This window comes from Hylaeus anthracinus, unplaced genomic scaffold (genome assembly GCF_026225885.1).
Source record: "Hylaeus anthracinus isolate JK02 unplaced genomic scaffold, UHH_iyHylAnth1.0_haploid 12002, whole genome shotgun sequence".
Lineage (NCBI taxonomy): Eukaryota > Metazoa > Arthropoda > Insecta > Hymenoptera > Colletidae > Hylaeus > Hylaeus anthracinus.
In genome coordinates, this window is record NW_026534349.1 from 18,138,803 (window position 1) to 18,163,717 (window position 24,915).

The window sequence follows — 24,915 nt, forward strand, 5'->3', positions numbered from 1 at the left end:
TCCAACATAAATATATTACAACGAGAGATTCGTTTCGATCGATCAATTTCATTGTCATAAAGCAAGTATATGTTCACAAAAGAAATGAAATATATTTAATCGTTAAGCGTTATAAAATTGACAAAATATGAAACCTTTTTATTAATTTATATAATCATTTTCGATCAACTATTTATTCAAACACGTGAATACTTCATGTAGCATTCCAGAAGGCCAGAACATTGTACGGTTATCGGAATTCGTTTGTACGTATCTTGATTTAGTTTCTCCATTCCCTGGAAAAAGAAATTTAGTTAATCGGTAATTAAGGGGAAGAAATAAACTTGTTTCTAGTCGATATCATTGCATCCCGATACCGACAAACGGATTGCACGTTCTCTACTACGAATTATCTGATTTTTCAAACTCATCTAAACAATTCTAAATAGCTGAGCGCGTCGTTCTTTTTTGTATTTACTTCTTATCGAGATTCTCACCACGGTTCTTCGAAGGAAGGTCGGCGCGTTAACGTCGGATGCGCTATTTCGGTTCGCGCCGTATCCGCTCGTAAAAGTCGCCCAAGGCGTGGGCATCCATCCTAATTAACAACCATGGAACCAGGTACGGGACCATCTGATACCATGCCGAGAGTATAATCCGCTCGTTACCAACACGAAGCCCACACGGACAACTACTCTTTACCGCCGTAAACCGTCTCTTCGGTCCCGCTTGCAGTTTGGATGCGATAGGCTTGTCGCCTTAGGAGAAACGAACACCACACGAGACAAAATTCGATCTATCTTGGAGATTTAACATTTCGAAAATCTCCTTGGTTTTAACGCTTAGCGAGATATGTAATTGAATTTTAATCATTGAACGTATAGAAATCATCATGCATCATTAAAAATACCTGAATTTGTCGCCAACCTTATCGACACGCTCATCCAAGACGACGGAAACCACAAGATTTAATTTTTTCCGATCCTTAAACAAATATCGGTTTTTGATTTTTCCACTTTGTTCCACCACTTCCAAAAATCTGAAAAAATTATAGGCTAATAACCATAATAAATCACTAACAGTGTAAAAACATAAACGTGGTCATTTCATAATTTCTATCAAAAGAATTATTTTTACACTTTTCAAATTTTTTAAAAATCCATTTTCCAGTGAAAAATTCTGAGAAAATTCACAAACACGTACGGCATAAAGTAGAATATCTGTAATTTCTTTCAAAATGTTTGATACAGTACAACAAAAGATATACAGCTTAAACTGTAAATTGCATTTTGCCCTGTAACTACCCTTCCAGTAAGGGTACGGGGTTGAAATTTAGCACAAATGGTTTTTTTTGAACACTCTATTAATTGATATGTTCATTGATCAATTTGACTCAAGGTCACTTTTGACTCCCTTATCCGGCTATACCTTTTTCGAGTGAAATTTCGATTGAGAAGGTGTGATCGAGATTGCAGAAGTCGAAATTTCATTTAACAGACAGAAATAGTTTCGATAGCATTCTTTATTATTAGTGGAGAAGAGATGAGGAAGCCAGCGGTAGGTTCAAAATAGAAGTTACGAATCGCAGAGCTAGTCGCATCGCAATAAATTGAAAGTGGAACGGTAGCGTCTCGTCTCGGCGATTTCGACTTGGCTTGATCGAGTACACGAAAATAAAGTATAAACACAGCAGTGCTAAGTCGGTTATAAACAAAGATACAAACTACTGTGTCTTACGGGACCGCGACTCACGCATGGCTGCCGGCGATAGAAGCAGCCAGTTCCGCTTTATGATCCCATAAATATCTCAATAGGAACTTAAATTACTTCTCCGGCCGGAGTCTGCGACTCCCTCAACCGCTCGGTTGCTGCTGTTCCGCCACTGCTGTTGGTTGCTGCTGCCTCTGGATATACATTTACCCGGCCGAGTTTTCGGTGGAGACGTTACTGTTATTTATGGGCTCGTTTATCAAGGTGGCACCCCTTTCCCCTATCGTTGCTTCGATGCAGACTATCCACCACTGCGAAGCCAATCTCGAGATATATCGCTTCGATACCAATCCGGCTCTCTCGAGTGAAAGAGAATTACGAAGAAGCAATCGGCTTCGTCTCTCTGATCCCTTCTTTCAACTTTTCGCCTAAGGGTACACTCTCCAACTTCTTTCAATGATAAATGCTCGCAAGGAACCGCTGTCGAACGATACCGGCAATTAGCGGTGCCTCATTTGTATCCGTGTCCGCGCACTGCTTGACGAGCTTGTACCTCTATTTACAAGTCTCTCAGAAATCTACTCCACTATTGGCTATCCACGCATACCATGTACGTACTTGTAATTTCTAATAGTCTATTCGTCGCCGACGCCGTCGCCGTCATCACAATGTGCTCGTCGTGAGCACAGAATCTACTTAAATATTCAGCGATTTAAGGTAGGCATTCGAACGCATCAGTTGTGGAGGAAAAGCATTTCCTAACGAGGAAATTTACAAAGTTTTATGTTCACTTTGAAACTTCTGAGGAATCATTCGCATTAACCTTTCATAGTGTTCACGTAACACCGAAAATGGATCGTAGTCTTAGGTTTCCTTGTCGGAAGACAAATAGCAGCAGTCGACAGGGAGCGCAGCATACTTTGTCCCTGACAGCGTGGCGAATAAACGCTCGATTACTTTACGAGCATGACAGGGTGAGAGTAGAGCAGATAGTGCGAACGCGAGCAAGAGAAAAGTGAGGGCACAGACAGAGAGAAAATCCACCCTTTCTCAATTCGTACATATCCACCTACACCTTCGAGGCCAACGATCCATTTCTGTGCCGCCAACACTATCCAATCCCTGATTCGAAACAGGAATGTGAGAGAGGACTTCAGGGATCTCGGCAGGGCAAAACCGCAGTGTTGATGTGAATGCTGATAATCCTGTACCTCTGCACTTTCCCCGATTAATTTCTGTTTCGCCGATGCGATATGAAGCGATGCTATGTGATTTATGGAGACTCGGCATTTTCACGTTGACAACAGAATCTAGATTCCGATTCAATTCAAAAACTCATCAAGTGTTTATCGATTTACTTGTATGAAGGATGAGTGTAATAGTGTTAGCGGGTGTAATAGCGTTAGTCTAGCGTTAAAATGCGTGTGAGCGGCCCAATGCCCTAATGTTTAGCCTAGAGATAAGAGACGCGGACGGTTGGTCAAAAGACAACCGAGAGACGAGAGGCAGTCGAATTAAAAGTATCAATAGAAAAACATCGCTTTAGAACCTTTTTAGAATTTTTTTATTTTAATTAAATACTTTTATTTCGTTTAATACTGGCTGTATTTACATCCCTTCATCCTGATTAAAGAAAATAATCTACATGTATTCTTCTTTCATTAGAGTGCATTACTAAACGTCGAAACCTCGAAAATGTCAGTAGAGATATCTTCCATGTGCAAAGAATATCTGAAAGTAACGGGGACCAAAGTACAATTGGAACGTTAAGAATAAAAGTTGGCAACTTTGACAATAATGAAATCGTGTAGAAATTGACGTGGTTGTTTATAACAGTCCAAAGAATTGCAAAAAAACTAACGATTTTAAATGTAATACCTCGCAATATATGTCTCATTTTAACTCCTTCCAAGCATCATCTTGATATTGTAAAAGTTTAAAAAATATTTATCTCGATGTATAGTTTATAGAAATTTTCCCAACGTTGGATCTTTTCCATACATATGATGTACTATTATCCCTTTAATCGCATAACTCTGTCCTTCGTCGCGTCGGTTCCTATGTAAGACTAAAACTACGTAAGATATAAGCTGTGTTAAGCTGTGCACGACTCACCTTGTACGTCAAACGATTATGAAAACTGTCAAAAACTTGGTAAAATCCGATTTGTTGAGATACCAATACAAGGTACAGCATCAGGTATGGGAGTCAGATTATAAATAATAAAATAGCAGTTTAGAAATAAATATCCGAAGGAAAGTTTATTAATCGTTAAGTTTGAAAATAAATTTAGCATAAAATCAGAACGTTCTCGTCGCGTATAAGACAGAAAAGGTTGGTAGAACCTAACATTTTTTCAACTTTACGCATTGTTAAGTACGAGTCAAAGGAAACTTCATCGATGTGCACTAGAAAGCTCGACAAAGCAATCTAAAAGCACTCTGGTAGAATACGTCTTTGTAGAATTATGTACACTCGTTAGCACATAATAAACGGTGTTTCACACACTATCTTTGCCCTATCCACCATACTTCATTCAACAGTTAATACACTCTGCTTCGCTATCGCGACATAGTAACGGTAATATGTAATAATCGGTAACCTTCTCCAAGAATAATTGCCAATTGAGACAAATATTTGTATACACAGGAAAATACATGACTGCACAAGAAAGAAACAAAGCATTGTTATTTTTACGTACAACCATTTACGTTATCGATTTGATAACGTAAATTTCCATCGAACAATAGATTTACAAATTCTGATTCAAGGCAACGTAAACATTCCCTGAACGATTGAAGTACATATACAGGGTGTCCTAAAAATGTTGTAACACCTTGAAAGGGGTGGTTAGAGAAGTGATTTGAAACACCTTTTTTTTTAGCGAAAATGTTGTCCGAGGCTTCGTTGAGGAGATATTAACGGAAAACACTGACCAATCAGAGCGCGAGTATGCCGGTGGAGCATACCGGTATCTCCTCAACGAAGCCTCGGACAACATTTTCGCTAAGGAAAAAGTTGTTTCAAATCACCTCCCTAATCACCCCTTTCAAGGACCTTCAACATTTTTGGGACACCCTGTATACATAAGTATATACATAAGTATACTCGCGCTCTGATTGGTCGGGGTTTTCTGTTAATATCTCCTTAACGAAGCCTCGGATAACATTTTCGCTATGGAAAAAGTTGTTTCAAATCACCTCCCTAATCACCCCTTTCAAGGACCTTCAACATTTTTGGGACACCTTGGAATTAGTACCTACTTAACGGGCATATATCTATTCACTTATGGGTCAGTTGAACTTGCAATAAAATTGCTCGATTTGTAGAAGAATCTCTTTTATTTATCGAAAACTTTAATCTTGATTGGAATATTATAGGAGGTAGGTATGTATGTACATTAAAAGATCTAGATTATCGAAACGTAGATATAGAAACGTCTGAACATTGCTTTGTGTGTTATGTGTCAAGCTGTCACAGTACGATAGATGAAAAGGAGCAATTTTTAAAGAAGTAACGCCTGAACGAGTGTGACACTCTGAGATTTTCAGACATTATTAAGATTGAGGGTGCCAACGGCAGAAGTCGTCGGGTTGGAGGGCGAGAACTGAGTGATTTAGTGGGGTGGCCACTCGACGACTGACCGAGATAACCTGCCTGTCCACGGAACAACCCCATTTGTCCAATGTCTTCCGCTACAAAACTGCTCGTCGCCCTCCATGCTGGGCGTCCTTTTGAATAATGATCGTGCTTTGTCAACTGGCAGACTGCTGATAATGCCGGATACGTTGGATGAGCGAAAGAAAAAGCTTTTTAAATTCTTTGCTTTTCCTGATAACATTACACAGATTTTGGGTTCGCGCGTAGTACGAAGCCTAGCAAAACAATCAATTTCCCCAATTTTATGCAAACTAATGCTAAAATTCTGCGGTGATCAGCAAACAGTTTTAATCAAATGTACGCGGCTTTTATACTCCATAGAAAATGTAAACGCTAAAGCAGGATTGAAAAATATTAGCTGATCAGCAGGGATCGAAAGATTTCCAATGTTCAAATATAGTTCTCCGGCTCGTTATTCGAGCCTGGATCAAGATATAACAACAACTACGAGTTTTACGTAAGTACATAGTCGTAATCTGGAATATTTGTGAAGCCAGCTTTACGAGCCCTGGTTGTCTCGAAAAACACAAATCTATTGTCTACCAGGGAAACTGAACACCGCGAACATTATCATAGAAAGCGTGGATCGAGCACGAAATACGAGTCATCCGATAAGTATGTATACAGTTTTAAGGGGAAATATATCTCAATGGGAGACGAAGAAGAAGAAGAAAAAAAAGTGGAAGAAGCTGAATCGCTGGCAATGTTCGAGCACAGGGAACGAGGCATAAGCGTAGCCAGGACGAGCCCTAAAGCCAAAGCGGGCTGGAAGGATGAGATCCAGCTCGGCGGGCAGCGAAGAGAAGAAACGAGAGCAAAGGAAAGAGAAAATCCGAGCAGACGAGCGAGGTGGGCCATGGATTTATATCCCGGTCAGCCACTTTGAGCCATCAGCGGCTCGTTTGAAGTTCAGCCGCGGCCGCGCAGACGTTATAAAGACAAACTATGCCTACGGCACCGTCATGCCCCACCACTTCATACCATAATTCTTCAGGCCGATCCCTGAAACGGCCACTCGATCTCCACGAAAGACGTACTGCCCACCCTTCGGGTTTCGGTACTTGTCCGCATACAGAGTTCTTTTAACGTGTGCGCGACAATACACTCTACTCTGTCGGCTCTATCGGCTCCCTGCTCGACCATCTCTTTTCTGCTAGCAGCCGCCGCTTCCCTCGACTCGCTTCCTTTACGGTTAGTGCCCGAGGGTAATAAAGATGGTTCTGCTTATGTACAACCGGCAACTGGAGGCGGAGTCAGGCTGCCCTCTGTGGGCAGGACTAACGCAAATGAGTCTTCCATGCAAGATGGCGTAGGCATACGCCGCACTACGCCGTTCCATTCCATTCCGTTCCGTTCCGTCCGAGCTCCGAGTTGCTTTTATATTTAGCATGCGATATGTATCCTGCGCAGCAAATGCACCGCGGCAGTCCATGGTGTGTGGTGTCTGCTGGGCTCGCTACGCGACTCCACTTGCTCGGTTCGATGTTTTGCGCTCTTCGCACTCGATGCATGCCACATCGCGTCGCATCGATCCCCTTTAACTGGGACGTATTTCGGAACCCTACTGCATATTCCATTCGCACTAGATAAACGGTGATAAGCTAATTAACTTAACCACTCGTTCAGACTAAAACTTCGTGTTCCGATTATTAAGTATCCGACATCAATCTTTCTTCTCCGAAATATTAGAAGCCGTAAACTGATACTCGACACGATACGGTAGTAGACCTTACTCTACATGCATAATTTTCTACAGTCTCTTCGGATCAGTTATTTATGGCCAGGCAGCCGATGAACGCGATGCGGGATATGTACTCTGACACGTGCTTCTCGCATCTACGATTCTTGCGTGAACACGAATCAACGCTATCGTGTTGAGTTTTATCAAGAGTTTTCGGCAACAAAACCATCACGGTTAAAAAAATTTCAAAAATTGCTTTACCTTCAACTTCAAACAATAGTGGTCAGAAATATGATACAGCCGAAATTTATCATAAATGGCATGGACGTGTGATGTGCAAAATTTGATTACAAAAGACATCAGGATTAGCTATGTTTCTGAATCATACCGTTTTACCACCAGATATTTATGTATATAAAACAGCGATCTGGCCGCAACTTAGGTCTAAACCATTGTCGTTCGGTAATAAGTAATCGATTTTCCTATTTTAAAGCGACTTTAACGTTCAGAAACTGAATTTGCTACATGATAAAAATTAGCTACCAGCACGCTCCTAAAAACATATGGTAGTCGAGGATGATTATTCTATAAGTGACCATATAACGTAATTAATTTATTCGCAATATACATTTTTGAAAACACTCGGTTCCGTTTATTTTCAAATGACGTGGTTCATTTAAGTTGCATTTTCGGAAAAAGACGTACCCACCCTCTTCAGATAGGCTGAACTTTGAACAAATTTTGCTAATTTGCCAAGCGCTCTTTTGATGGCACCAATTCAGACTAACGAGAGGCCCATCGGGAGGTCTGAACTTGAAAATGAAAACATTGGTTTGTAGATCGACAACCCAACGAACATGAAGTTGAGTCGTAGAGCAACAGCAGTTGCATTCCGTGTCAAAGATGTAGATATATACAGGGTGTCCTAAAAATGTTGTAACACCTTGAAAGGGGTGATTAGGGAGGTGATTTGAAACAACTTTTTCCTTAGCGAAAATGTTGTACGAGGCTTCGTTAAGGAAATATTAACGGAAAACACTGACCAATCAGAACGCGAGTATGCCGATAGAGCGCTCGCGGTAGCGTATGAGCGCGGCCGCCTGGCGCGTACATAGTCTTCGCTACCACGGCCGTTCCAACGGTATACGCACGCTCTGATTTCTCAGTCCTTTCCGTTAATATCTCCTTAACGAAGCCTCGTACAACATTTTCGCTAAGGAAAAAGTTGTTTAAAATCACCTCCCGAACCACCTCTTTCAAGGTGTTACAACATTTTTGGGACACCCTGTATATACATACGTATTTATATACAGGGTGTTCCAAAACTCGGGGAGGAGCCGGAAATGGGAGGTAGCTGAGACGATTCTGAACAACAATTTCCTTTGCAAAAATGTCGGATGGGGCTTCATTAAGGAGATATTAAGCGAAAACCTCGACCAATCAGAGCGCGCGTAGACCGTTGGAGCGGCCGCGGTAGCGAAGGCTACGTGCTAGGTCGATGCTTCGATGCACGTCGAGTCACTTGGTCGCGTGCAAGCGCGGCCACCAGCGCGTAGCCTACGCTACCGCGGCCGCTCCAACGGTCTACGCGCGCTCTGATTGGTCGGGGTTTTCGCTTAATATCTCCTTCACGAAGCCCCATCCGACATTTTTGCAAAGGAAATTGTTGTTCAGAATCGTCTCAGCTACCCCCCATTTCCGGTTCCTCCCCGAGTTTTGGGACACCCTGTAGAATGCACAGCGCATGGGCGGCGATCTCTCTTTCTAGAGGGCAACAAAAATTTTTCGCGTTGCTTGACATCTATTTGAAAAGGCCTTGTTTTCAAGAATCTTTATATCTTTCTTCAGTTTTCGTCTACTACCTACAGATGTTGGTGGTCTTGACTGTCGAATAAGCGATAATGGGTATAGGGAGTTTGTACCGTATAGATATTTCAAGTATACGACAAACTGCATTCAAAGAGAAATAAAATAACAAATTAAGTATGACTGCAAGCGTTACGTTGGCGTATGTGCCACAAGATAAGAGGAGATAAATATTCTAGTATAAGAAAATGTTTGCAACTGACCGTACCAACGGTCACAATTTAAATAAAGAAGTTAAGAATTTACTAATAATTTCACTTCTAAATTTTATCGATCTGTTATGTTATAACAATCGATTCTTTAACCAAATAAGTATAAGTGGAATAAATTAAAATGTGTTACTATTAATAGGCAATTCAGAATTAAATAACAGAGATAAATATCGTGTGGTAACTGTAACTAATCGCAACACGGTTAAAATTGGGATTCTTAATGTAGATAAAAACTGTGAACTTTTGGGCTTCAATTGTTCTTTCGTTATAATGACTTTTTCTTTACAGGTTCGCGATTAGAACATGTCTTTCGTAGAAAAATTCTCCAGATATTTAAAAAAAAATGACAATACGTTGACAACATGTCCGGAGAGTATAGAGGATGAGTAAAAGTTTCATAATCTAGTCGGATTGATTTTTGTTCGGTGATATATGAAATATGCGGTCGGGCAGAAAACGGAAAAATCTTACAAATAGAATAGATAAAAAATTGTTTGGACCACAATTGTATCACTAACGATTCTATATACGCAGATAGACTAGACACAATAGTTGTTCCCCGTTCGAGGACATATTCATGACACGAAAAGGCTAGCCGGTGTTTTTCTGGACGATCTCTGATATTCAAGCGATCCAGGAACTCACATTCCAAGTGCGGGAGAAGCATGTCTTGAATCAGTCGATGCGACTTTTCGTCGACTTGGAGGGGACAACTTGGCCTCTCAAGAGATGGGAACAGTCGATCGCGAGTACCTGGAAGAAGTTTCCAGCTGCTAATGACGTTAACGGATACGTGTCTCATCGATCGAAATTCTCATAAATCTTGTTAACTGGGTAACCATTTGATTGTTTCATCGATTCGAGTTAGGAAAAGGTAAGGTACTGAATACGGGAATTCTGACTGCTTTACAACGAAAACAACCGCGTCATGCTATCTACTATTTTTTTGTAAGATTTAGGTACTACGTCATGATATGCGTTTTCTGTAAAATGTAAAGTAGTTGGTACCACAGAATACCTTAACGTCAACAGTCATTTATTTGCATCGGAACTTGATAACAGAACGTGAAACCTTCTTGGTATCTCTTACGCTATTATTTGGCGTGCATTTACGGAAAATTTTCCAATTGTAAATGTTTCCTATCTAGGCCGGTTATTTTAGACACCAAACATTGCATAAAGCACTGTAAATTTCCTTTTTTGATATATTGTTAGGGACCACTCAGATAGTATAAATCTAGATTTCAAATCCTCAAAAACGTGAGTCAGCCGAGTTATAACCGAAAAATCGCGAAAGTTTCGCACCTTTTTCAATTTTTCGCAAAAAAGTTTCGCACTAAAGGAGTATCCCGATGAGAAAAATCATTGTAACCTTCTTTTAAGTAGATATAATTTCCTACAATTTAAGATGTGTTGGAGCTCTGTAACTCTTTTAGTTCCTGACATACAGTTCTGCGAAAATTGACAAATTTTCCAAAAAAGGGGAAGTTTTAACTTTTGGCCTACTTTCGATCGATATATTGACATGAATACTCATCTTACACTAAACACATGAGAAATGAAGTTGCAGCAAATTTAATTACCTTAATTTTAAGACCATAGCGGGACCTGTACCTATTATATATATTTTTTAAATTAATTAATTCGTGGATAAGGAGGGGAGATGTCGCACAATGGTCCGGATTGGGAAATTTTACTCAACTTTCCCGGATCAAATTCGAATAAATTCGTATTGTTTCCTAAACATTCAACGACTACGAAACCGAAAGGATTAATAAAATTTGATAAAAAACGTGAATGATATAAAGACTTAAAGTTGGACATTTTGAAGGTAGCAGTTTTCATCTAAATAAATTGCTTCTCTTCTTCGAGGTGTTCTGATGGACCTGTTCAATATTTTTATTTCGGTAATTATAGAGAACAGGTAAATCCTCACCGATTTCGATGATTTTTAAATATGTTGTAGAAATCAACATTTTGAACAACTTTTTCCTATATATATATAACCGTCGCTCGGCCTCAATTTCCAATACATATGTATTGGTGTATGTAGGCATGTATTCGATAAAAAGTTGGTATTGTTTCGACTATGGCCTCGACTACATTTTAACAGGTATACTTTGTCTCGCTATACTCGTAGAATTGTACTAACCAAGCAGTTATTCTCGTTTTCCGCAAAGACCATTGTATCAACGTTGTAGCCTAGTCTGGAAAGTAAGGACGAGAGAACGACAGGCACGGCGCAGCGTAGGAAGGCCAAGACAGTTTTATAGAGACGAATTCTCGTCGTAAAAACGTCAAGGCCACCTCCGCAACTTCTGCCTGTCTTCGCGAAGCATTACAGCAGCCGGAGGATTCACAAGTTACCTACACTGTTACCCTTCCTTCTCGTGTTCTACCGCGAGTAACAGTCGAGTTACCTGGTTTTGGTTTCTAAAAGTTAACGCGAAGTGGCGGGTAATTCGAAAGAGATTAAATTATTTGCTACGAGTTTTTACACTTCGGAACGTTCAGAATTCTTTTTGGACACATCAAAGATTCGATCTGTAGTTAATAATTTCTATGGTTATTCTCAATTTTACTCGATAAGGTGCTTTCAAGGCAAATTTTTGTTTCATATACAACATTTATTATATAGTTTCTGGTATTAAGCAAGCCCAAAAAATACATGGATGTATCATATTATTATATGATACCTCAAGGAAAAATACCGTTGCTCACATATTTAACCTTTTAACGGCGGGGTTGGTCGATACATCGACCAGCAGTCAGGTTGAGGACTCTACATAAGAAATTCATTAAATTTATTTGTAAATCTAATCACATCTAACAATAGGTCGATTTTAACTACTATGTTGGATACGTTGCTTAACCTTTTAACTGCGGGGAAATTTTATATATCGGCCAGTTTGAATTTTGTATTTCGGACTCCCTCCAATCACCAAAAAATGCTGCGAGTAACAAGTTTTAAGCGAATACGATTGACAATATTTAATATTGTACGGTTAAATATTTAATTGGCCATTTTGAATGTGTCATGTTCAAATTTGAATTCGTAATCGGCTCGATGGCCAAAATACACGAAAAATGGAAAGAAAGTCGTTTAAAAGACATAAAATTTACGATCAAGCGGATACTCGAACTGGAGGGAAACATTTATCAGGCTTGCGTTAAACATAATTTAATAGGCGATTTTGTATGCGAATGATACGGCGAGCTCTTACGTTACCTTCAATCGCTTCGTTATAAAATGTGAGAACGGAAGCGTAAACGGGGCGGAGCGGTAGTGTCTCGAAGGGGAGATGTGCGACAAGAATCGTCGAGGAGCATCATTGTTAAATGTTAACAACTGGAGAATTTCAAAGGAGACGCGGTCCTTTGATACATTCGTGGAGAGAAGAAACGGCGGGGGGCCGAGGCAGGTTTAAGACACATGCCTGCTTGCTAAGTAGCGGCTTCTGCCAGCGCGTCTACGCGTCTTCGGGTTCCGAGCGCTTCGTCTCTCGCATTGCCGAAGACGACAAAGACAACGACGACGACTGATGTCGGTTCGCTTTGCCGTGCGCCACGGTTCTTCGTCTACGTCTTGCGACGATTGATGGCCCCGGATCTCTCTCTCTCTCTCTCTCTCTCTCTCTCTCTCTCTCTCTCTCTCTGTCAACTGTCAACTGGAACCGAAGTCATTCGGTTCTTACATTTATGGAATATCTTGAAATCTTCGTTTCGCCAGCCTCGACAGTCAGCAATCAAGTGATTGTTGTACTGGTTCGCGATCCAATGCCAGGGGCTTTTATCTTTGGGAAATTTACTGCGCTGGTACTTATAGAAAAAAATAAAATCTCGGCATTAGCTCGTTATAGTCTTGTAATCGTGCAAATCAATTTTAGGTAATATCAATTACCCAATACTTAGAAGTGCATACATTCAAAATATTAAAAATCAATCTTCACAATCTAGGAAATGTATGAGCGTAATGATTTGATAGTTAGACAGTGTATTTCTTGTTGTCCGCTGAAGTGTTTGCGTCAGAAAGATCGCAATGAACATAGTAATATTAAAATTACAAATTTTCCTTCTTAAAATTTAGTTTATGTTTACAGTTTTCTCTAATTGATTAACTTACTAAATATTTGCGGCGCCCGCGCTCCCTGAAGCTTGGCTCCCTTGGGCGATGCCCAAGCGCGCTCGTACCTAAATTGGGTACCGGGTATAATCCAATAAGAGGGTCAAAAATATCTTAATAATCTAAGTATGAAATATCTCATATAAAGTATGGAATAAATTCAAGTTGTAATGAATCACTCGTTAACTCATCGAAAACGAACAATTTCAGCTAAGCTTCGAGCTTGTATCTCGACTTGTGGGATAGCAAAAAAGCAAGACGAAAATCACGTTTTTGCGAAATTTCTCCCACACAATTGTATGGAAAATTTTGAAAAAGAATCACAAACATTTTGAACACGGATTTTTGAATTAAAGATACGCGTAAAAAATAAAACAAAAACGAAAAAAATGTGAAACATGTTGGTTTTTATTCTTAAACTGTCAAAGCAGTATAATTATTGTATTTGCGCATTAAGTAGATGTTAGCGTTACTATAATATTATCCTACATTTTTTCAGATTTCGCACGTTAATGTACCATAATTATGAGCCGCATCGTAGACGCCGTACGATGTGTTATAAACAGACCAAATGCGGTTTTGAATATAATTCCATTTACGTTGATTTTTCACTTAGGCTTTGGAAATGGTTCACGTTTTTCGTACGTTATGTTATCAGTTTCATAGGAATGTGAATCATTTAACATTTCCATCCTTTTCTAGTGAACATAGCATAGTTCTCCACCAGAAAACCTATTCTTATGGTACCTAATCGAGAGTATACAAACTCTGCATTGATTTTGACAAGCTATTCGCGCTACAATAAAAGTCAGAAAGAGGCAATCTATTACCATCGTTCTTCAGCCTATCTCAGAAGAGGAGGACTCTGGCTCCACCGAAGCATCCAGTTGGTCGGCACTTTTTGATCTTTCTAAGGCTTCTACTGCGCCTCTAGTCCAGCTACTGGAATTTTTTATTTACTATTTAAGGCTGTTACTAGTTGCCGTCTCCTGTTATATTAATTTATACCTACAATATAATAAATACCCAGCCACGCAGCACGTATACATATACATACATAAAGTGTCAAGCATGCACGTATCACATGGCAATCGTTGATTTCTTCCTGCGCCGTTGTCGTTTTGTTTGTTCCCACAAGCTTTTCAATAGTAGGTACAGCAACGTCACATAACGTGACTACTTAATGCAGTCGTCTAATAGTTTCATTATACTCCACTATCTGTGTACGTATAACCCTTAGTAGAGCTTTGTACTTTGTAAAATAATTAACCAAGGCTATAGCACCGCTGCAATGTTTCTCCAGCACAGTGTTATTGATCATTTTACCGCAACGACGAAGTAAAAGATTTTTTAATAACAAAATATATATTTCAGCGTACTCGTGGTGGCCGCTCAAACACCTATCGATCATCTTTCACGATTAATGGTAATCACGTATACTTTTGTTTAAAATTAAAAAAATGAGACGTATGATCTACACCACTTGTGTTTTATTAATAAAAAAAACAAAATTTTAACACTTCTTTTTAAAATCTTTTTAAAGTGTAAACTTCTCGAATGATTTGCAGTTATGACTACTCGTAAAACTACGACGAGTGGTGGTGGTTTACTTCGTCGTCGTGTAATTCATATGTTGCAAGCATTTTCGATGGGTATTGAAATCAAAGGGATTAAAAAATTAAAATTAAATTAAATTAAAACGACATTCTTTAACGAATAATACGTTCATAACTTGATCCATGGAATTACCGAATTATCGACAACGGGTTGTTTATCGAATGCGTTTGATCGGTTTGGCACTGTACGTAGACAACGACAAAGGTAAAGATAAAGATAGAGAAAGAAAGAGAGAAGTAAAAGAGTGGTGTGCGTGCGTGCGGCGTGTCCTATACAGAAGGGAAGGTAGTGGGAGAGATAGAGAACTACCAAAACGAAAAGAATTCAATCCGTTTGGTAAAACTGAGGCCGTAGATCTTGCGGCGCCGTTGATGTGACACGCCAGGCTTCTGCGTTCCTCCACCCCTTCGTCTTCTGTCCGGCACTGCCGGCTTCGATACCCGTCCGTCACGAGCCGTCATTAAGCCCCGACCAGATTCCTATCTGAACAGACAGCTGAGCCCCGATCTGGACGAGTAGAGAGAGCGTCGGCTCCTGCTGACCGCGAGCATTAAAGCTGCCGATGGAAGAGCAGGGTCAAGGCTTCGACAACCCCTCAACCGCCTGTTAGGAACCTATCGATCAGTGTCGTTCTCTTCTCCGTGGCGACTAACTACTTCTAGGGTTAGATTTGCGGAAAGCCACGAAAGATCGTTGAATTTCAATGATTTACGAACTAAGAACATGATTAGTCTTGCCCCATTCCATCTAAATTCTTTCCATTTCCCTTTTAATCTATTTCATTTCTCCTTTCTATTGTAATTGGGAATCAAACATAGGAAAATATATTTAGAGTCTCCGAGGCCTCGATTTAACAGGTTTCCAATTTAACAGGCAGAATTCTATTGTATTTACTATATCGGTAAGTTCTAAAGTTTGTTGAAATCTAAACTGTTCACACATCAACAACATAATACATTTAAACGGTGGTTTCTAAATATTGCTTTCTAAATATTGCCGGATTCTTCAAAGAGAATCTGACAAGCCAGAAAAGAATAAAGAATATTACTTTCTAATTGACATTTAAATAATTGTAACTTTCTCCGAAAAGAATCGACATGACGACAGCAAAATTTGCTTGCAAGAAAAGAGATCTAACTTTTCTTGCCAGATCACATATTTTATTACCGGTCTTATTAACATTTAGTGGAATAGGCCTACAGGGGAAACCACTTTAAAAAAAGCGCATCACCAGTAATAGCCCTTGGGTGATGTGGAAAGCTATTGACAAAATTGTAATTATTATATCATACATATATTATGTTATTATATGTATATATAAAAGATGTTTACAGACCTAAACATAATACTAATAACTTTAATTATTTGTGAAAATAAAAAATACTGACAGTGCAAGGAAATTTTTAATCAAGCGGATGGATCCAGACATATCTATCGTAGGACGCCCCTGAGACACAGCGTTGCGCGCACGATCGACGACTCGGCCGTCGAGTCTAGAGCGGTAGTGGGGGTACAGCAGGCGGTGCCTCAGGAATCGGGCCGAAATGTGTAAGTAATTCCGAGCATTGCAACAAATAGTTTTACTTTGATCAAATAATTTTTGGAAAAAAATTATAATCACCTTCGAAACAATATTAACATTGCATTAAGAAGTATGAAATAATTTCTAGTTAATTTATATGAATACTTACCAGGTCTACATATAATTATTTAAAAGTATTAAATAATTTCTATTTCCTTTATATTAATTTATGTTAAATAACCTTTTCGTAGTCGGCGCAAAATGAAAAATTGTTAGTTCCTGTTTCGGCAATATTGAATGCTGTAATGTATACATGTATACTGTCTACACGAAAATACTGTCTAAGTAGGTTTGGGGGTCAAATGTTTTTTTATGGGACCAAGTTGCAGCGATGCCCTACCGGGTGCAAAAAGTTTCAATCCAATTGGTCTATCCTTTTCGGATTAAGAAACAGTACAACATTGTTTGTTTTTTGCCAAAAAACTGGTGAAAAATGAGAAATGGCAAAATGTCTCAATAACGGGATCACCGGGGAGACATACTCTACAAGATGCAACAGGTTTTATCACGATTGGTCAAGCCATCTTGGCGTAATCGGGGAACATACATTAAAAAAACAAAAAAAAATACATATCGAATTGAGTAACCTCCTCCTTTTTCGAAGTCGGTTAAAAACGTATCTTTTTTGGTACCATTAGACTTGATTATAAATTCTTATAGCTTTCTTGAAGCGTTGACGCCACTGCAAACATGAAGGATCTTTCAAAAGCGATTTCAGAATGTTGTTTTCAATATATTCAATATATTCTATGATGTACATATTATATGTATACATATATTGTAGTATATATTGAATATGTTCACTTGATATATTTTAAATAAAATACATACGATTGTAATTAAACATAATTGAAAGTGTCCACTACGCCACGTTGACAGGCATATTTTATTATTAATAAATTTTTTATAATATTTTTTCATAAATCTCTGTACATATACAGGGTGGCTACGTATAAGTTCGGACATACGCAGGGTGTCAATTCTACAACAAATTTCCAACAAAAAATTACTCTTAGACATATTTTTTGTGGCGCCTTATTTTCGAGAATTTTCACTTTTAATATTTTTTCTGTATTTTCGACTTGACACTCTTTAAACGGCCATAACTCCACCAAACTACAGTGCAAACTTAAAACTAAGTATACCATTCAAAAGAGCGTTAAATTTCCCATCTCCCTGATGCCAAACCAAAATTTATTACGTAGACTTAACAAGTGAAAAATTAAGTCAAACTTTACATTATGAAAATTTCAAAAAATTTGACTTTTTCTGTATTCGTTTTTCGGTTTCAAAGACATAGTTGTTTGGCGGGCACTTTTCGAGAAAAACTTCCTCGAAGTCTCAGGTTTTGAACTGTATTGTCAAAAAAAAATGTAGAGTGGTATTTTTGGGAGAAAATGACGTTTAAATGCAGAAAAGCGTTCAAAATGCCCGCCTCATAAATTAAAACTAATCGGTTCTCCTACGCCGAAAACATCGATTTTTTGCTGTGTGAAATCGATCGTCTTCCAATCTCCATATCATTTATCTGTACACTGAGGTTAATTTCGATTAATTAGTCTCTAAAAACGATAATTCTTTGGATAAATGTTCAAAAACAATTATTATTCACCGCTCACTCAGGCTCTACACATGGCTGGGAGGGGCTTTAGATGTCAAAAAACCAGTTGTTTTCCTAATTGGGGAGGCTCGGGAGTATCACTAAAAAATACATCAAACCCGATGTCAAGTTAATTTTAAAGTGACAAGTCGATTTTTCTTAAATAATATCGAGTTTTAACTAAAAACCCATGCTTTTCTTGATTTAAACGTCATTTTCTCCCGAAAATACCACCGTTCAAAACCTGAGACTTCGAGGAAGTTTTTCTCGAAAAGTGCCCGCCAAACAACTATGTCTTTGAAACCGAAAAACGAATACAGAAAAAGTCAAATTTTTTGAAATTTTCATAATGTAAAGTTTGACTTAATTTTTCACTTGTTAAGTCTACGTAATAAATTTTGGTTTGGCATCAGAGAGATGGGAAATTTAACGCTCTTTTGAATGGTATACTTAGTTTTAAGTTTGCACTATAATTTGGTGGAGTTATGGCCGTTTAAAGAGTGTCAAGTCGAAAATACAGAAAAAATATTAAAAGTGAAAATTCTCGAGAATAAGGCGCCACAAAGAATAAGTCTAAGAGTAATTTTTTGTTGGAAATTTGTTGTAGAATTGACACCCTGCGTATGTCCGAATTTATACGTAGACACCCTGTATACACCATATTTTGGTTTGCTTTCTCGTGCTATTTCAATAAGAAAACTTCGAGGAAACATGCATTTTTAAAAAACTTGGCCCAGCACAAATTTATTCTACATAACCAATTCTAACTAAATTTGCATAGGAGACATCCGAATGTAAAGAGTTAACGTGATCGTTTTTTAGCAAAATGTAAAAGAAGTGGCACATCGAGTGAGGAATGTTTGAGAGTAGGATAGGTGTCGTGACTATTGCGTAGTATATAGAAGTTTCGGTTGCGATTAGATAGTTGAGATGAGCTGCTAATGATGAGACGTTAATGCAGCCACACGAGAAGGAAACATCTGGGGCTTGGCACGGTCATCTCGTCGCTTGCTGTCAACCATCATGGAGGCTTATGCATCAGAGTGATAAACGACATCCCGCTGCCGTGTCATGTGAACGAAAGGGAACATGGAAGGGGACCATCTGCACGCGATACGAGGATCAGGTCGATCCTTCAACGCCGACCGAATAAAAAACTCTCGTTTATTACTGACTACGCGGGCACCAGCACTGGCGCTGCTTAGCCTGGCTCGGCTCGACGTATCCATACTCACTTTCGCGTTTTCACCTGCATTTAAATTTCTCGAAAGTACCTTGTATAATCTATGATCTTCTGAGTAGTAGATACGCTGACCATAATAGTGGATATTTTCGAAATTATATCCGGTTTGCAAATCGTTTAGAAATATGCAATCCCGTATCATTGTAATAATACGTCACATTTAATGCTGCGAACGCTAAATAACCCGTTATTCGTATAATTTTGTATACATTATAACCTCGTTACTTATTATCGAAAACAAGTAAGTCGATTTGAAAATAATGATACGGAGCTTTAGTTTCGCTCCTTGTTTTTACATCTCTGTTTTCGTTTTGCGGGATAAAATAATTCCTTTCGATAATTTCAATCAATATCGACACGGTGTAATTCATGTTTATTTTGTTTACATTTGAAATATATTCTCTGCTTCGTTGAGATGCACTAATTCCACACAAGTTTGTAATATTTCCGGCAGGACAATAATTTAATGTTAATATGCACCGATTACTACGAGCAGCATTACGTAATAAACGAATTAATTTAACGATTATTTGCGTAAATGAAAAAGAGACGAAATGGAAAAGAGACATTTCGGAACGATTTTAAGACATACGAGTTCGAATATGTTCGGTGTGTCGTTTATTTTTATTTCTACTACTCCGAGTTTTATGTGTCGTTACAGATTTATGTCCAATCAATCAAAAGTGTATTATACTGTTGCGACGGTATGAAGATGCCGCACTACAGTTTCGAGTTACATCGTCGCGACGGTGTGAAGATGTTGCGACGAAACTTTTAAAATAGTAGAGAGCGATTCGAGAACTCAAAGAGAGAAGACGTTTCATTACAAGTCTCCAAGATTATTGTTATATTATCGTTAAATTGTTTAAAAGTTATAGTTTGTTAATAAACTTTATATTTAATTAAAATGAATTCTCGTACTTCAACCCCCCGGCGCAACAATACTTTTGTTACATCCGCCTCTCGCTCACTCTCGCGAATACGCTAGCATTTAAATTAAGTAAGGAGATGGCAGAGATGGCATAAGAGTGACACTAGATGGGAATATCTACGAGATACTTCCTATGTGTGCTAAAACAAATGCCAAGTCTAACAATAAGAGATTAAGACAACGCTGAGTCGATAGTCCTATCTCAGCACTTGCGCCAGAGTGGCGCGTCGCCACAAGGATAAGGATTGCAGCTACCAAGCAAAGTGCAGGAGTACATCCTTACTTGAAATTGCGATATCTCTAAAATAAAATAAGAATTTGACCCAGCTAAGAGCGAGTTATGAATTTTTCGCGTAATAGGAAAAGAGGGGCATTGCATCCGCATAGAGACAATGCACTCTCAAAATTTAGGCTTTTCCTAGGGTATAAATACTGCCGCAAAAATAGAGAGCCTCATTGTTATATTGATATTCATTCTCGACTTAGATAGTCTCGTGGAGATTCTCGGAAATCGTAAATCGTCAATCGTCAAATTGTAAAAATTGTAAATCATTGGATTGTTAACTATCAATCATAATAGTCGTGCAAGGACTATAATAAAAAGTTATTTTGTATAACAGTTTAGAATTCGATCTCTTGCCTCATTACTCCAAATTCCCTTTTTCCTTGTACTCTGGACGAGATGGTTAGAGAAGGCAACCGCCTGACCCCTCCAAGGGAGAAAACATCCATAAACGGAAATAGGAGAGAATCACCGCTCTATTTCCATTTATATAAATCCCCAAAAGAACCCGTCGTGCGGAACGTAAGAATCAACTTCGTAAGTTGATCCGCGAGTTTAGTGAACCCGCGATAGCAGGACGCTACCCGTTCGGGATATTCGCTTCAACAACAAGACCAGAAGGACTCAAGAATAAGATACCAGGCATCACATGGAAGCTGACATCGATAAACTACACTGTGGTGTTGCCGTCTTTCACCGATATCTCAATAAGCGACCCACGATACGCCCATTACCTGTTTAGGAGCACCAATCGACCTCAGTAAATATTTTGCGGGTACATTCGAAATTAAAACAAAAGGTAACATAAAGAACTCGACGCAGTTAGTCAATCCCGCTCAGACGCGTGTCCATTGGGAGGGGCGTGGAGCAAAAGCGAAAAATTAATTTGTATGTGTGAACTTCGATTCTCGTGAGTCGAAGCTAGGACGTAACACTTTAAATAATCTGTGTCGGTATAAATCATTTCAAGCAATTATTTGTCGCTAAAATGATAATCAGGAAATATGTAAATCTCAGATTTGACGTGAAAAGTAGAAGCTTATAATTATGTACTATGATATCAACGATATCTTGCTTACACGTTTCTTAGTCTGCTTTGTTTTGTACTTAATCTTTCTTATTGTATACTATGTTTCTCTAATAAAATTTAGTATATATATATATATATATATATATATATATATATATTGATATTCGTATATACATATATACGTATACACATATACGTAGACGATATATGTATATTATTATATGTATTATTTTCCTCTTCTTTTATATTTTTATATATAATACCTTTTGTTTCTTTACTTTATTTATCATATTATATCTCGTTTGCCAGATACTTGTTTTGTTACCTTGGCTAAAACTTACGGATCTACGGTTATTTTACTACAGTAATCTTCAATTGTTTTGTACACCATTGATTTGTTTACGAGCAGAAGAGGTGAAATCCTCCCCCGTACTACGCAAATATCAAGAAGTAGACATTCACACGATGGCGTATATCCTATTAGTATATTTTGTGTTCGTAACAGAGCATTATGGACTCAAAGTACATAATCGTTCCTCTGATACTTTGGTAGGAATTTATGTACTTATGTACAAGTACATGCATGGTAAGTTTTTTAATAGCATGCAGTGAAAGGTTAAATTACTAACTGGTACACAATTACACTTTTTTACGATCGGGTACTAACCGAGTTGGTTAATTAAAACATTTTGAAATTTTGTTCCTTGTTCCAAATACAGTATTTCCTAACATTTCTTTTTCTCTTCGGAGAGAATTCAAGACAATTTTCCGATAACGGCAATTGGCATACTTTTACATGCATGGAATTGCAAAATGATGAAGGAGCAGGAACTAAATCAAGTTACAAAGTTCATTGGGTAGCCATGTGTTGCGACAGTTATACGACCCATCCATCATCATTTAGAGGTGGCATCTATCAGCGTCACCACTCGTGAAAGCGATAATGACGATTCCATGGTTTAGCGGCTTGCTTTGACCCAAGGTAGCCTCCACAATCGTTAATTTACGAACGTCTTCTCTTCTACTCTTCTTCCTCTCCAGTCCACGTCTGTGTATAACGTGTTGCAATAATACTTGTATTAACTTTCTTATTTTTACACTTCTTTTCAACAGAAAACTTGTTTAATTCTGTGTGTTTCGAATAATATTAATATTATATCTACTATTCTGCCAGTGTAAGAAGTGCGACTCAAGTGCGATCATTCGCAAAGGTAAATACGAATCGTAAATGTTTAAATTACCTACGTAAGCCACTCGTTACATTTTTCGATTCTATGTATTCTTTTATTCGAATTTTATTTCACTCGAGTACTCTTTTCCATCGAAATATATTTTAGTTAAAGCTTGGGTAAAATATAACTTGCAATGATTGCCGAATGTCATTTGATAAGCATGATTACAGCCGAGTGTTGTATGTCAGATTATTAGACACCAAATTATCGGGATTTTACTGTATTATATGTATATATTTAATAAAGAAACGTTGAATACGTTATCTCAGATATAATTTGTCGTTGCTACGATGAGCCTCTTTTATGTATAAATATTCATACATACGCGCGCAAAAAGTGACAATGAGTAAGAAATAGAGAGAAAGAGAGAGCGTTGAGGGAGTTGGGACGGTGAAAAAGAAGCGAATAGTAGAAGAAAAGGAACGATGGTCGGTAGTCCAAGAAAGATGCATCGCAGTGCTCGCAGCGATGTTGAGAAGACTGGGAGAGTGAAGGCAATGCCACACTCTACCACCTTGGCGACACGGCTGGGTGCAGAACTGAAAGCGAGAATTCTCCTGCAGCGTGGAGACGCGGCACTCGCTCCGCATAAATCATCCTGCTTCTGCTTAGAACAGGAAGGCGAAAATAGATGGAGCCCTCTTTCTCTCTGTATCTCCCTCCTAACACGTTGCGTTCTCTACCTCCATTTTTACTTATCTATCTATCTATCTATCTGTTTATCTCTACGGTTATCCATCTATCTAATTATCCATTTTTTGACGATTCTCTCCTCCTGTTTTTGTTTTTATCTATCAATCGTTCTTTGCACGTTGCAGATACAGAGAGCATCTCAACTCACAAACTCGGAAACAAGTGTACTGTACAACGTAAATATGCTTAAATTTGTTTCTTTTCTTTTTCTTTCTTGTTTGTTCCTTTTCCAGTTACGCCACAAATAAAGACCTTTCACGCATTCCGCGATTTCTTCAATCAGATATCCGACCCAAACCACGGAACATCCAATGAAAGGTTACGCAGAAGTACAACTTCGTCCTTCGATACTTCGTACTTTCTCAAGATTGCTAGAGCTTCATTTGAAAACCCTTGTATTGTAGTTAGGGATGACCTTGTTTACATTGCAAGTCGCTCCGCAACACTCTCGATTTGCCTTCCGTTCTTAACCTCTGACAAGGGAACACACCGAACTGTCCGTCTCCGATTTTGATGAAACTTGGTGGATACATTAAGCACATGAAAATAAGGTATATGTATTTTTTTTATAGCTGCCCAAATCGCAAATTTAGGGAGTGAAATCACCCCTTGAATTTCAACAGAAAAATGTTATCTCGGAAATAATAATAGATATAAGAAATCTTCTTAAGGAAAAGTTTCATGGTTTCATGAGGTAAGACAAAAAGAGTTTATAGAATTTATAAAAAGTACTTTGTTTATAACAAAAAATTTATTGTTATGTTACGTCCCAATTAGTTTTGGACTTTCTTTAGGGATTCTTGTCTTCGGTTAAAGAGCTAAAGCTCACCTTATCTGTATTTAATTGAAAAGAAGGAATTCTGGGATTCTATAATGATTGTCACTAAGTTTAAGTATTAACAAATATAATTATGAAACAAAACTGAGTTTGGGATTACATACAAACAAGAATATAAATTATACAATTGAAGATGGTTTTAACAATACCAATCGTTGATCTTATGCTATCGGCGGCGTTGTCAAGTTGTCCCGGGATCGGCTGTGGCGAGGATCTGGTCTGGTTGTACACTCGCGACACGGGACTCTAATAATTGGTGAATAATAAACGTCGGACTTTCGCAGGTATCTCCGCGGTGACTCTATCTTTAGTGCATATGTTCTCACTTACGCGAACTCTTTACTCAGCTGGAGATACGATACATGATACCTAAATGAGACTAACGCGAGAAATTAATCCGTCCGCGACTACAGAGTATTGACTGCTAAAATAATAATACACAAAGAGCTCTCCGTGGTCGTGACCACGGGTTTATATAGCCCCAGATCCTTGCCTGGCGCAATTCGTAATTTCGGAACCTTAATTGCCACATTTCCCGAATCTGGAGCAAGTCCTAAATTCAATGGGCGATTCGTGCGCAAGAGCTTAATATCGCTGACGCTTGTTCGCTGATTTGCGGTTCACGCGACTCGGTT

At 38.6% G+C, this 24,915-nt stretch overlaps 1 long non-coding RNA gene across 2 annotated transcripts; it reads right to left on the minus strand.

Annotated features, from left to right (window-relative positions):
• On the minus strand, window positions 1–24,915 carry LOC128892346 (uncharacterized). 2 transcript variants are annotated; one of them, XR_008461066.1, is made up of 3 exons: window positions 24,430–24,915; window positions 477–1,018; window positions 1–275 (listed from the first exon to the last, which is right to left on the minus strand). It is a non-coding gene; the product is annotated as an uncharacterized LOC128892346 (long non-coding RNA). The 2 variants fall into 2 exon arrangements; XR_008461065.1 differs by lacking the exon at window positions 24,430–24,915 and adding an exon at window positions 14,062–14,245.